This window comes from Bos grunniens, chromosome X (genome assembly GCF_055505025.1).
Source record: "Bos grunniens cultivar Pamir isolate PY7600 chromosome X, Bosgru_T2T1.0, whole genome shotgun sequence".
Lineage (NCBI taxonomy): Eukaryota > Metazoa > Chordata > Mammalia > Artiodactyla > Bovidae > Bos > Bos grunniens.
In genome coordinates, this window is record NC_141194.1 from 21,895,628 (window position 1) to 21,909,626 (window position 13,999).

Consider the following 13,999-nt stretch of genomic DNA (forward strand, 5'->3'; position numbering starts at 1 on the left):
TTTTCTTATTATTTTGTTTGTATTCTGTTTCCCTACTAGCAAAGATTAATATCTGTATGGTTTATGGGTGTATTTCTAGACCTTATAACAATATCTGACATGGAATAGGTTCAGAATAAATATTAGTTGAATGTACTCATATGGGCAGGAAAATAGGTCAATTATGCAATAACAGTTGAGAGGGAAGAGTGGTCATACTTGGGTAGGCATAGGAGCCAGGGATAAGACAAGAGCTGACTTTGAAATAGTTCTTGAAGGATGAGTAGGATTTAAACAGGTTCATCTGTTGTGATTTCACAGAGGTATACATTTATTTCAGACAGTCATGTGACATGTTAAAGCAGTAGAAATGACAGGGTGATGAGGCAGATGAAGTTGTTAAAGTGATGCTGGGTTTGAGTGTAAATGATTTGGAAGGTGATGGGTCTACATGTGTTGAAGGCAGATGTTAAGTTTGGATTGGGCTTTGAGCCTTTCAGGGTTCTTGGTTGTAAGAGACGTAAACCAAGTTAGGCCTCATAAGGAGAAAGACATTTGCTGGAAGGATTAGCGTTTATAGCATTGATAGGAGGTGTCTTAGTCATTTTGGGCTGCTGCTACAAAAAGACCATAAAGTGGCTGACTGATAGAAACAACAAACATTTGTTTCTTACAGTTCTAGAGGCTGGGAGGTCCAAGATCATGCTGGCAGATCTGATGTCTGGTGAGAGCCAGCTTCCTCATTGATGACTGTCTTCTTACTGTGACCTCACGTGGCAGAAGGACCAAGCTAACTCAATGAAGCCTGTTTCATAAGGACGCCAATTCCCATCCTGAGGGCTCTCCCCTGGTGACCTAATCAACTCCAAAGTGGGACGATTACGAAGCAGACGTTGGAATCATGGAGGAAGGTGGGTGAGTGTCTCTGACACAGCAGAAGTGAACCACAGATAATCCAGTCTGTGTATCCTGCTTAACTCATTTTTGTCTTCTTCCTCAAATGCTCTCTTTCTGTTTGTATTGGGTTAGCTAAAAGGTTTGTTCCTCCATAACACCTTATGGAAATACCCACAGGAAACTTTTGACCAGCCTAAACGTGTACCCCAATGTTCATCGCAGCACTGTTTATAATAGCCAGGACATGGAAGCAACCTAGATGCCCATCAGCAGATGAATGGACAAGAAAGCTGTGGTACATATACACAATGGAGTATTACTCAGCCATTAAAAAGAATACATTTGAATCAGTTCTAATGAGATGGATGAAACTGGAACCTATTATACAAAGTGAAGTAAGCCAGAAAGAAAAACACCAATACAGTATACTAACACATATATATGGAATTTAGAAAGATGGTAACAATAACCCTGTGTACGAGACAGCAAAAGAGACACTGATGTATAGATCAGTCTTATGGACTCTGTGGGAGAGGGAGAGGGTGGGGAGATTTTGGAGAATGGCATTGAAACATGTATAATATCATGTATGAAATGAGTCGCCAGTCCAGGTTCGATGCACGATACTGGATGCTTGGGGCTGGTGCACTGGGATGACCCAGAGGGAGGGTATGGGGAGGGAGGAGAGAGGAGGGTTCAGGATGGGGAACACACATATACCTGTGGCGGATTCACTTTGATATTTGGCAAAACTAATGCAATATTGTAAAGTTTAAAAATAAAATAAAATTAAAAAAAAAAAGCCACAATCCTAGGAAGCATGGATATTTTTCTCATTTGGGGCAGTATTCTATAAAGTGGAAATTTAAATCTCTCCTAAGACTGACTCTAGATAGCATATGAAAAAATTGAATATTGATATCCAGATCTTAGAACATAGTCATTATGTTATAACCAGACATCTCCTGTATCAGAAAAACTTGACATTGCTGTGCTCTTATTCTTACTTCCCAAGGCTGCCTTGTTTGCTGTTTTTCTTAAGAGCTGTTAAGTCTCTACATAGAATCCTACTTATCACAATAATGAATCATGATCCTCAGACAAAAAAACACCTAAATGAATCAGCCTGAGGATGTATTTAAACATATGTATTTTGTAAAATGTTTTTGAATTTCTTTTTTTTTTTTTCATTTTCTCCTTTATTATCCCAAAGTCACATGTGAGAATGCATCAGTAAACTGGTGATGCAGTTTACTGATGAGGACAATGATTCAGCATTGTCTTCATGTATTACTTTATGAAGTGATGTTTATCTTATGTGATTAGATTTGGTAGTTATTATTTTTATCAAGGAGAGATGTCATCTCTCACATATGTTAGTCTTTGGTTTGTCTAGAATTGTGTCAAGTAGTGTGAAGGGATATAATACATTGTCCTAGGAGGATTACAGTCTAGTTAAGGAGAAAGAATAGATGCCTGTAGCTGCCAGATTTAGTACCAGAGGACTTAGACATTAATTATACACTGTCATATTGTTTCTAATCATTTCGTGGGTGTTGGAGGCAGTTTATGAACTGGAGAGTCACTGAAGTATTTGTGGAAGTTTTGTTGTGGAACTGTGATTTAGATAAATTGGAGAAAAAGAGATGAAAATTTTAGGCTAGAAGAACTAAATAGAAAACACACAGGGATAAATGTCTGTGTTTGTGGAGGGAACAGATGAGGAAATAATGGCATAAGGGGTAGAAGGCAGAGGATTTGAGAGCCTAGATTTGGAAAGAATATGAAGAGAGGAGACAGAAAGTTGGATTCCAAGGAAACATTTTGTTGTTCAGGGCATTTCCTTCATGGCTAACTCACAGACTTACCTCCTGTATATCTTTCAAATTAAGCTCTGCATTTTCCTTTTTTCTTAGTGGTGTTTATGTTTGCATGTACATTGACTTCGCATTCAGTGATTTAGTATATATTCATTTTGTATCCCCAAATAGATTTAAGGATTGTGTCTTCTGTAGTAAATACATTAGACTATTGTTGAAATTTGATTCAGAAAACCAATTTAGGGGTCACCTAGTCCACTACCCTCTATAGTGGCCACTGACCTCCACCCACGTGCCACCCCTCCCACACCTTCTGCCTTCTTTTGTTTCCAAAGGCTTTCTGTGATTTAAGGCATAGCTTTGGGCTGCTGGAGACACGTTGTCCAGACACAGAGCTGCAAGTGCCTGGAGTTGAGCATTACCATACCTACTGCTGGCCCTGGTCCTGCATCGAGGAACGTTGGCCAGTGCCTGACAGGTGTGACTATGAAAGTCCACCCCCTTGACTCAAGTAGGGACCGTGTTGAGGCTTTATTTGTGTGATCCAGAACTCCCCTGCTCAGACTCAGGCTGACTTCACCTGAAGTCACACCCTTGTCTATTTTTCCCCCTTCTCTTTTGCCCCTACCATCTTTCCTGGGAGCACTTCATAAATCGCTGGCACATGAGTCCTCATCTTAAGATTTGTTGGGAATACCGACTTAAGGCATTCTTATTTCACTCTGGGGAAACTGAGGCCTGACCAGTGTGTCCAAAGTAATACACAGCCTAATTCCGTACTCAGATTTCTTGAATCTGCGTCTATGTTTTTTTAACTTCTCCTTTGTAGTTCTAGATAGTCACTAACATATAATAGTTGTCTATTGAATTGATGAAAAATGACAGATATACTACTTGTGTGCAAAGCATTTTACTAGATACTAAAGATGCAGTTCTTGCCTTCCAGAAGCTTAAAAAGAAGAGAAGGGATAAGACTAATACTCATTAAGTGGAATAAGAAAGGCCAGACAAATTACTAGTGGAATCCAGAAGAAGATGGACAGAGAGATCATGCATGATTAGAGCAGGCAGAGAGCTAGAGAGAGATGCAAAAACAGTGTGGCATCTGGATTGGGGCCGAGAAGGTTAGGTTTAAACAAGAGTTAATTTCAAAGCTGGTGATGTTTCTGTGTCCCAGCGTTTGTGGCCTAATGTTTTCACCAATCGTTGGTAACATTTCCACATTATAATGAAATGGCAAAATGGCCTTCAAAATCATTTCAATGAATTTATTTAATATATAGATACATTGAATATATTTAATAATATTCCTGTTATTGAATATTTAGATTTCCCCAAATTTATGGTTATGGAATGACACTGTGCTGAAGATCTTTGCATATACACATTTGCTTCCATTTCTGAGAGGATTTGTCAAGGATAAATTACTAAAAATCTAATTACGGGGGAAACTTTTTTGGGCATTCCTGAGACATATTGCCAAACTGCTTTCCAGAAAAGATTTAGTATGCCAGCACATCACTTCTCAGCAGTGCATGGCTTGTTGCTTCTCCAGCAGCTCTAGTCATTTATTGATTTATTAATTCACAAAATATTTATTGAGCACTAAGTGGGAGACCACATGCTAGGTGGCACATCATTATTATGTAGAATTCCTTACTAGATTTTCCTTCTCTGCTTTTTGTCTCCCTACCCGCAAAATTCAAATTTTGGGTTTTCTCTTTCTTGCTAGAACCATGAGCACGTTAGTTTCTGAGGGGGAAAGGCTGAGAATTTCAGCATTCAGCCCATGAAGTTGAATTCGTCTGTTGTCAATCAGTTGGCCTGCTGTCACTCAGTTCAGAGGCCTGCAGGTTTACCCTCACCAGAGAACAGGTCTCTGATCTTTGGACGAAATAGGGGAGGACCAGCGCCTTGACTGTGCTGAGGTTGGGGAGGGTGTCTGGGAATGTAACTGACTACTTGTTTTTAAAACATGGTTTTCTTGAGCTTCAACTCACCCACTTAAAAGTATTATATTCAGAGTTTTTACTGAATTCACAGAGTTGTACAGCCATCGCCACAGTGCATTTTAGAACACTTTTAGAAAATAAAATCCTGTACCCCTTAGCAGTCATTCCCCATTCTCCCTCACCCTTCCAGCCCTCAGTTCAGTTCAATTCAGTCGCTCAGTTGTGTCTGACTCTTTGCGACCCCATGAATCGCAGCACGCCAGGCCTCCCTGTCCATCACCAACTCCCGGAGTTCACTCAGACTCCAGCCCTAGGTAACCACTAATCCATTTTCTGCCTCTATGGGTTTGCCTATTCTGGACATTTCGCATAACTGAAATCATACAGTATACGATCTTTTTGTGACTGGTATCATTCACTTGGGATGTTGTCAAGGTTCATCCATGTTGTAGCTCCATGTATCGGAACTTCGCTCCCTTTTATGACCAAATAACATTCCACTGTATGGATAGAGCACATCTTGTTTTCTCATTCAGCAGTTGATGGACATTTGGGTTGCTTCCACGCTGGGGGCTGTTAGGCATGATGCTGCTATCAACGTTCCTGTACAAGTTTTTGTGTGGATGTGTTTTTGTTTGTCTTGGGAGTGGAATTGCTGGGTCCTGTGGTAACTCTGTGTTTAGTCATTGGAGGAACTGTCAGATTGCTTTGCAAAGTATCTGTACTATTTTACATTTACAGTGGATGAGGGTTCCAGTTTTTAACTACTTCTTAAGTGGACTTTCAGGCAGTGTTTAAGCCTTGCCTTCCCTGTCACCTCTCCTGTCACTACTGAGGCACCTGCAGCTTCTGTGATATTTCAGTGTTTCTCACTGGCTGGTATTGGCTTCTGCTCATCTCTTGGCTTTCCCCTCTCCAAAACCGTGCACTGTCGTTCTTTCCCCATTCTCTTTATTTGTCATATATGTATATTTTTTCTCCTTTATCCGTTTGCTCTCATTTCAATGAGGTTTCAAGATGTATTAGAGGTAAGCTCATGTGTTCATTCTACCAGCTTAAACTGGAAATTCCTTCAGTTTCTTTTCTTTTAAATGCATATAAATTTTAATACATCTGATTCAAAACAACATTTAAAATATTATCCCATTTTATGAGGTGGTCTTTATCATTCTATGTTTCCCTGTTTATGTTTCCCCACCTCTCTTTCTTTCTCTCATCTATGCATATACCTATCCATTTCTTTATCCTGTTTCTACAGGCATAGAGAGAAATGTGTATTGCTCACCAAATATTAACACTGTTTATTTCTGTTTGATTTGGGTTAATTCTTTGCTTTCTGATATGTTTCTGTGTTGCTTTTTTAAAGTAATAAACATGGATACATTTTATTAAAATGATGAAATCATTATCCCTCCAACACCTACAAAATTTGATGTCATGGAAACTGAGTAGGAAGCCTCAAAGAGAGCATAAATAACATCAATAAAGTAGAGGAGTTGAAGAGGATAAAGACTGAAAAAGAATGATTTTTCCTCCAATTGTAGGCTCTACATTTATGTTTTTAATTGGCAAGTTTAATTTTGATCTCAGAGAGACTTAAATATATACTACACATACACTATGTCATATTTAAAATCTAATAAATAACAAGATACTTATTGGTATCTCTAGAGAATCAAATGTTGCAACTGTCTCTGAGGTTAATGAAAACTCTGTTTATAAAAATAAAGCTATAATTTGGCCTATTTTATCAGAATAGCATAAACAAATTTTTTTCAAGTAAAAATTTTTTTATTGTATTTATTGTACATTGCAGGCAGATTCTTTACCGTCTGAGCTACCAGGGAAGCCCATTTATTGTATAATCTGTGACAAATGTGAATATTAACATGCATGTCTTGACTATACCATATCAATAAATAAATGTTTTGGGGGAGGAAAAATGCAACATCACCTACTCAGGAAACTTTCTCAAGTGCAAGGTAAAATGAAGTTCAGTAGAAGAAGGAAACAAATGAGAACAAAGGCATTTTGTTTAGCATGAACTTCGCCTTTCAGATAGGGCTCATGTAGGATCATACCTCCCAGTTCTGAGTCCTGAGCCTAGGAAAACAAAATGACTTTGTTACCTCCAAGCTGAAAGTCAAAGGTACAAAGTCACTGCTATGTACCTAGTCCTGATATCCAGTTTCTAATACTGTTCCCCCTGAGTGACAGTAGACCATCTCCTCTCCTTTCCAATTGTGGGTTTTGTCACCACCTTTTCCTCTGATTCTCATTTCAATTGCTTTTACACACCTGTGAAGTAAGTTGTCATCTACACTAGTGCATAAAGGTTGGTCCAGGAACCACCAGCATCAGTTTCACTTGGGATCTGTTAGAAGTGCATTTTGTTGCACCCCACCCCTACCGAATCAGCATCTCTGGGGTAAAGCCCAGGAAGATGCGTGTTTATTTCCAGGTGTGAACCAGCAGTATACAAGATATCATTTGGGATAGCTGGTGACAATCTTTCTGAATAGGTGTTGAGAGACAATTCTCCAAGGATGTCTTATTTTTGCATAGCTTGTGAGCAGAGACAGTAACTGGCCTTTGCTCTGGACTCTTTTTCCTAGGATGTTTGTATAGCAAATAGTCTTGGAGGATAGAGCTCACAACAATCTTCAGAAGAAGGTAGATTTACACTGTCTAGTATGATTTAAAAAAAAGGTTTCTCCTAATGAGGCAAACAGTAGACATGCTGACTCCCCATTATAAAAGAATCAGGTTCCCTAAGTTTGGGGCTCATCAACTGTGACTCACACCCATTGCAGGAGAACATCCATTGGATCTCCTCTGTATCACCCAATGGGGCACTTAGAAGAATTGACACGAGCATGATATTCATTCTGCTGGCTGTGCTGTAATAAAGTCCTTTGTCTCTGGTCCAGGAATCTCTTGTCCTCTGCCAGCACCCAAGAAACTGTGGCAGAGTAACTTGTCAGCTTGCCACGAGGGTAAAATCTCAGACCTTTTCCAATTCTTGATAAATAGTTCTTCACTAATGTCACTTGGTACAAGGAATTTTTTGTTTTCACAATCCATTGCTTTTGGTTAAGATATTGAACCTCTAGACGTTCCTTACTCAAATTCAAGATTATCTGGGAAGTATGACATTAGCTATCAGTCTCAATTCATTTTATCAGATGAATTAGCGAGTCTTGAGAAAACAAAAGGTGGTTTTTTTTGTTTGTTTTCTTACTGTTTTTATTTTTATTTTTTTAAATTTTATTTTATTTTTAAACTTTACAAAATTGTATTAGTTTTGCCAAAAGGTGGTTTTTAAAGAGTCAGGAAGTGGACATATCTTGAAAAGAAGGACAATGGAAATGGTCGGCCTCAGAGTGGTGCCCTATAGGAAAGGCCCAGAAGATACACTTCTGTGCTTTGAAATTTTGCCTGGAATCTGTTCTGTCAGCATCCATCTCAGCTGGACACAATGCATTCTGATTTGCTATAATTCCCTTCCTCATTGAAAGTGAATCAAGGGCATCTTCTGGCAATGCTGTGGATTCTGTTGTTTGCAAACAGCAAGTAAACATCATCCATTGTCTGGGCTTTTAGGAATGAAGTTATTATAACATGGGCAATAAGACTGCATGGGTTTACCATGCAGTCAAAGAAGAAGGGATAAAGAGCTAATAAGAAAAAGGGCAATGAGGAGATTTCTAGGATTATCAATTTGTGCTGAAGCAAATTTGGCCCACATTCACTCTTAGGAATTTTCTCTCTTTGTTTCATAAGTCCCTGTGTGAAGTAACGCAGAGATGATTGAGCAATACTTCTTTTGAAGCATCAATTGGATACTTCCATTTGTAAACACAAGCCCAGTGATCTAGACTGGAGTTTCTGGTTCCATACACATTCCAATGAACTGAAAATTTACAGTTAAATATGGAGACCAGAATTTTTGCATCCCAAATTGGAATATATACAGTCTGACAAATACATGTTTATTTATACAACAGAAAATATGAAATTGAGATAATCCTGGGAAAGCCAGAATGCTCAACATATGGTTAAGTTACGCACATTTTAACAATGCTAAAATTATGAGATGATAAAACAGTTTTAGTCCTAACATACAGAACATAGTTATCTGTTGATTCAATGACCTCAGGGTCACATCAACACCAATTAAAATGTTTTAACTCTTAAGCTATTTTAGTTTATATCTATTTTGGATAAATGGTGCATCTGTGGATACAGTTTTGGTTTGGTTTTGTTTTTGGTTCTTTAATTCTGAGTGCAGGTGTACTTCTCTCTGAATGGTTCTCTGAGAAATGATGAAGATTTTCATTGGAAAGCTTTCTACCATGTCTAAGGGCTTAATTGTAAATTAATTTCTTATTTGGAATCTGTTTCATATGGATTTCCAAAGTAACCTATATAATAGTAGTAGTAATAGTGAAAATAATCCAGGACTGTCAGTGAAAACAGAGAAGAAACTATCCTGTCTACATATTCTCTCTCCATTTTGTCCACTTGCTGTCCTGCCCTACAGAAGGTACTCTCATCAAACCTGGGCCTTTGGGAAAAAGAGTTCTCAAGTTACAAAGTCCCTTATTTAATTTACCTGGTGGTAAGAAATGCAGAAAACTTTAATAAGATCCTTCTGACTGAATTCATTTGGTCCGCAAAGGACACTAATGAAACCATGATAACAGAGGAATAAGCTCCAGAAATGTCTGCAGTTTTGTCGTTGTTGTTTGTGTTTGTTATGCTGCTCTGTGCTCTTGCAGGATCTTAGTTCTGAGTCTAGGGATTGAAACCAGGCCTATGGCAGTGAAAGCCCAGAGTCCTAAGCACTGGATCACCAGGGAATTCCCAATGTCTAAATTTTGAAACCAACACTTTATGTTATATTTAAAGTTCACAGATTTCTGAAGTTGGTATTCTAAAACTTCAGAGGACCATGGTATTTCAGAATAATGCTTCTAATGTTTATGCCTTTATATACCATGTCAGTATATTTATTCATTCATTTGTTTAATCAAATACTTCTTGGATTCCTCCTATGTGCAGAACTTGATCAACACTAGGGCCAAAATGTTAATAAGTTAAAAATTCCTACACTTGAGGAGCTAAAAAATTTGCCAAGAAAATGATGACCAAAACAGATTATTCCTGTACAATGGTACCATTGTTGTATGTAGAATGGTACCAATATTGTACCATTCTACTAAATGGTACAATACAAATAGTGCCCTTTGTCACCTTTGTCTGTGAAACTAAAGAGAGGGTGAAGAATTTAGCCTGGGAGTAGGACCCATAAGGGAAGGTGACGTCAGGTATCTGAAAAGGAGCAGTGTTCAAGAGAATCCTAGGAAGTACAAATTACTCCTTTCTGTAGTAGCAGGGATAGAAGTAGATAAGATTACCAAGTGGATTCTTTACTGTCTGAGCCACCAGGGAAGCCCAGCTATTAGTTACAGGGTACTTACCAAGTGGGCTTCCCAGGTGGCTCAGTGGTGAAGAATCCACCTACCAAAGCAGGAGATGCAGGATATGCGGGTTTGATCCCTTGGTTGGGAAGATCCCCCAGAGAAGGAAATGGCAACCCACTCCAGTATTCTTGCCTGGAGAATTCTATGGACAGAGGAGCCTGGCAGGCTACAGGCCATAGGGTCACAGAGAGTCAGACATGACTTAGTGACTAAACAACAACTTCCTAAGTGCCAGGCAAAGCACTAAATATTTGGCATGAGCTATCTTCATATGATATACTCTCCAACCAAAATGGCAGATACTTATATTACCATTTTACAGAGGAAAAGACTGAAACTTTAAGAAGTGAAGTAACTGGCCCAAGATCATATAGGTAGGAAAGAATAAATTTTTGATAAATGAGTGACTGAAATCATGTAACAGTCATAAATCTGGAATTGAAGTATCTCACCATCAAATTATAAGATCATAAGAGAGGCCATGTGAGTGGTACAACACTGTCTAAACAATTTTCATGGCCTAAGTTATTTCAGCTTTTCTTGGGAAAGAATCAGAAGCTCTTCATCCTCCATCAGGCAAGGTAGCACTTAGCAGCAATGTGTTCATGTCTGCCAGTTATACCAACGTCTCCTCACAGGGCCCTAACCTCCTGAGTTCAGAGAGTGAGACACCTCCACTCAAAATCAAATCAAAATGGATTTTGTTTGTTGTCTTGTGACAGAATATAATTTGTCTTACTTTTAAAAACAGTGACTTGAATATAAATAACCTGTCTGGTTTGCACATACGTTAGTCATATGAATATTATAACACAGCAGTTCCTATTTCCTCATTTGTAAATTTCTTTCCTGCTGGCCATAACATTTTTCCAACCAATATTTCACCAAATGTTTGGTTACCTCCCTCAAACCTCCCTCAGTAGACATCTGTTGGACTGTTAGACTCAGTCACATCTACTATAATATCTCTTTTAACCCTTAAAATTAACTTTGTAAAATAATTTATACTAGGCCTTGGACAATTTGGTGTATTGTTCAAGGTTGCACTTGTCCAATGTCATAGAGTTAACAGAGCCAAGTTATGAATTCAAATTTTTAAAAAATTGTATTTATTTATTTATGGCTACACTGGGTCTTTGTTGCAGGGCAGGCTTTTCTCTAGTTGTGCTGAGCAGGGGCTACCCTTCTGTTGTGGAGTACAGGCTTCTTATTGTGGTGGCTTCTCTTGTTGCAGAGCATGAGTTCAAGGGTACACAGGCTCAGTCGTTCTGGCACACAGGCTTAGTTGCTCTGTGGCATGTAGGATCTTCCTGGACCGGGGATCAAACCTGTGTCTCCTGCAATGGCAGGTGGATTCTTTACCACTGCCAGGGAAGCCCAAGAATGCAAATATTTTGATACCATGTCCCCTGTTCCACAAGACCAGAGGGTCTTCTTACAAATGAAATGAGACTATCTATAGTCTCTATAACTCTATAACTTGGCTGAAATAAAACATTAAATAATCAAGATAGCCAGTATCTGATCAGAAGGGTTGGCTTAGCAAATAAGTGTTATGGGGTGAAGTCATCATGGGCTCTGGTGATCAGACTGGGTTTGGCTGGGTGGGTAGAACAAGCACAAGGTGGTGGCTTGCTTGGCTGGAATAAAAGCATCAGCAAATGTGTTGAGTTATGGCTAAGCATGTGGTCTGTGGACAAAGAAAAAGTCTTCCTGGTGTCAGTCTTTGGAATTATTTCAGAGGTATGCTTTTCAGTGTTAGTACCAAGGCCTTGAATACTTTAAGGACTAAGATAGTATGAAAATAAAGCACGCCTAGAAGGAGAACCTGGAGATATGTTGTAAACCATGTTAATGTGCAGAAAACCAGAATGGTGGCTACTTAATTTGATAGACAGTCGACCATGTCCGTATAAAAGCACAGGCTTCTAGACTTAAGGCAGGTTAAACACAGTGTATTTGATGACAGGTATACCACATAAAAATATGATCTTTGTTTTTAATTTTATCTTGGTGAATACAAGCATATTACATATTCCACTTGCAATCATTTTCTCAGCGGTTCATCCATTGACATGCACACACACGCATGTGAGCAGATGTTTTCTAGTACCTTTGGCAGAAGAATTTAGTGCCTTGTACACATCACACCTGCCATGTCATGCTTATTGACTGAACGATTCAGCATGCTGAAAGGTACTGGGTGAGATATTAATTTTAAAATGAAAGCCTTCACATCTGCTAATGCCTGTCAGTCTCTGGAGTGAATGTGCCATTCGAGCCAATGGAAGTGGGCAGAAGCAGCCTTCATGGGTAGGGCTGACAAGTTATTTTGAGTCTTCTGAATTACCTTTATTGTTGCCCGGTACTTACAGGCAGACCTCTCCTTCCATTAAACTCCAGCACTAACAGTACTTCTGAAAACAGCTCTAGTGGTTTGGAACTCATCTTTCTGGCTTTTCGCATAAATGGAATATTTGTGGTAGTTGAACGATAAATGGTGAGATAATGGTGTTTTACAGGCAGTGAAATGACAAGGTCAGTTTTAATTAAGCTGAGATCAACCTCAGTCTGTATTGCACACTTCTGATTAGGTTATTTCAAATTAACATAAGTTTTGGGAGACTTCGCTGAAGTCAGTGGTGTTAAACACCAGCTGTGCTGGCAGAAAAGCGTGGGATATGAGAAGGAGATAGCATTCACATTGAAATTAGCACTTGGCACAATATAATTCTCTGATTGCAAACTATGTGGAGTTGCCTGTGCTAATTGGTTGATTTTATTTGAAGCAGATGTTGTTAGCTTTCCCACTAATGATCTGGAGAGAAATTCTTTTGAAAGACATGCCATGTTAGGATCTCTGCAGTATAATAAGCTAATTACAACTTTAAGTACTTGCAGTAATTAGCACAATGTGTATAAAGTGTTCGTGATCTTTTCACCCTGCCACATTATTGTCAGGGCAGCTTGAAAAACAAAAAGGAATGCTAGCTGGATTGAGTCTCCCTGGTCTAGGCGCTTCATTTCCCAGACTTCTGCACTAAAGAGATAATGAACTCGACTTCAATCCTTCTCTTCAGGCATGTCAAAAAGGTTTAGTGCTGATCCCCACCCCACCCAAAAAATGGAGAGTGGAATTTGCCAAACTGAAATGTTCTTGTGCACGCTTATGCCTTTATGACTTGTGAGGTCTTCATCACGTGAGTAAACCAAGGTATCTGAGGATACCAGTAACCTATTTATCTCATGTTCATTTATTTTATTATCAGTTCAATCTGGAGATCAAACCTATATTTTATTTGAGAACAGTTCCCCGTCAAACTTCCAAGCCACAACTCAAACTTCTCTACAGAGAACACTTTATCCAAGCCAAAATCTAGTCTTTCTGTATTTTGAACAGCCAAGTTATTACACACACATATATATATACACACACACATATACATATATGTGTATCTTGCTTATATAGTAATTATTGGAGGGAAGACATAATAGGAGTAAATGTGAGAAGTGTGACAAAAATGTAAAAAAATGAATTGGGAAAAAAAGAATTGATAGAAACAAATTCTTAATAACATATCAAGCAAAAATCCAGAATTAACTGCTGTTAATATGAGTGAATATGACGTTGAGACTGGTGGCTAAAATTCTTGTGTCTCTAAGAAGATGCTAAACTGAATAGTAGAAAATAATTTATAGTAAAATGTCACTGTTTCAGCAGTTCTTTGTGACTTTTTAGAGAATGTTAAAGAGTTTAGATTTTTCAGATCTATTATTTGAGATAGTTGCTTAAGAGTAAAAATGCAGCCATTTGTAATGGAGTCTTCTGCCAGAACAGGTGAACTTAAGTTTCTATATTTTCTTA

The 13,999-nt window shown here is 38.6% G+C and overlaps 1 long non-coding RNA gene across 3 annotated transcripts in view; it reads left to right on the forward strand.

Moving 5' to 3' along the window:
* Positions 1 to 12,934: 12,934 nt before the first annotated feature.
* The window catches only part of LOC147339927 (uncharacterized), a 550,381-nt gene continuing 549,316 nt past the window's right edge, over positions 12,935 to 13,999 (forward strand). For 2 of the 3 annotated variants that reach the window (XR_015158507.1, XR_015158509.1), the window contains exon 1: positions 12,935 to 13,334. This is a non-coding gene — a long non-coding RNA (uncharacterized LOC147339927). Of the gene's footprint in view, positions 13,349 to 13,999 lie in introns of all 3 variants that reach the window. The other variant, XR_015158508.1, reaches the window with a different exon arrangement.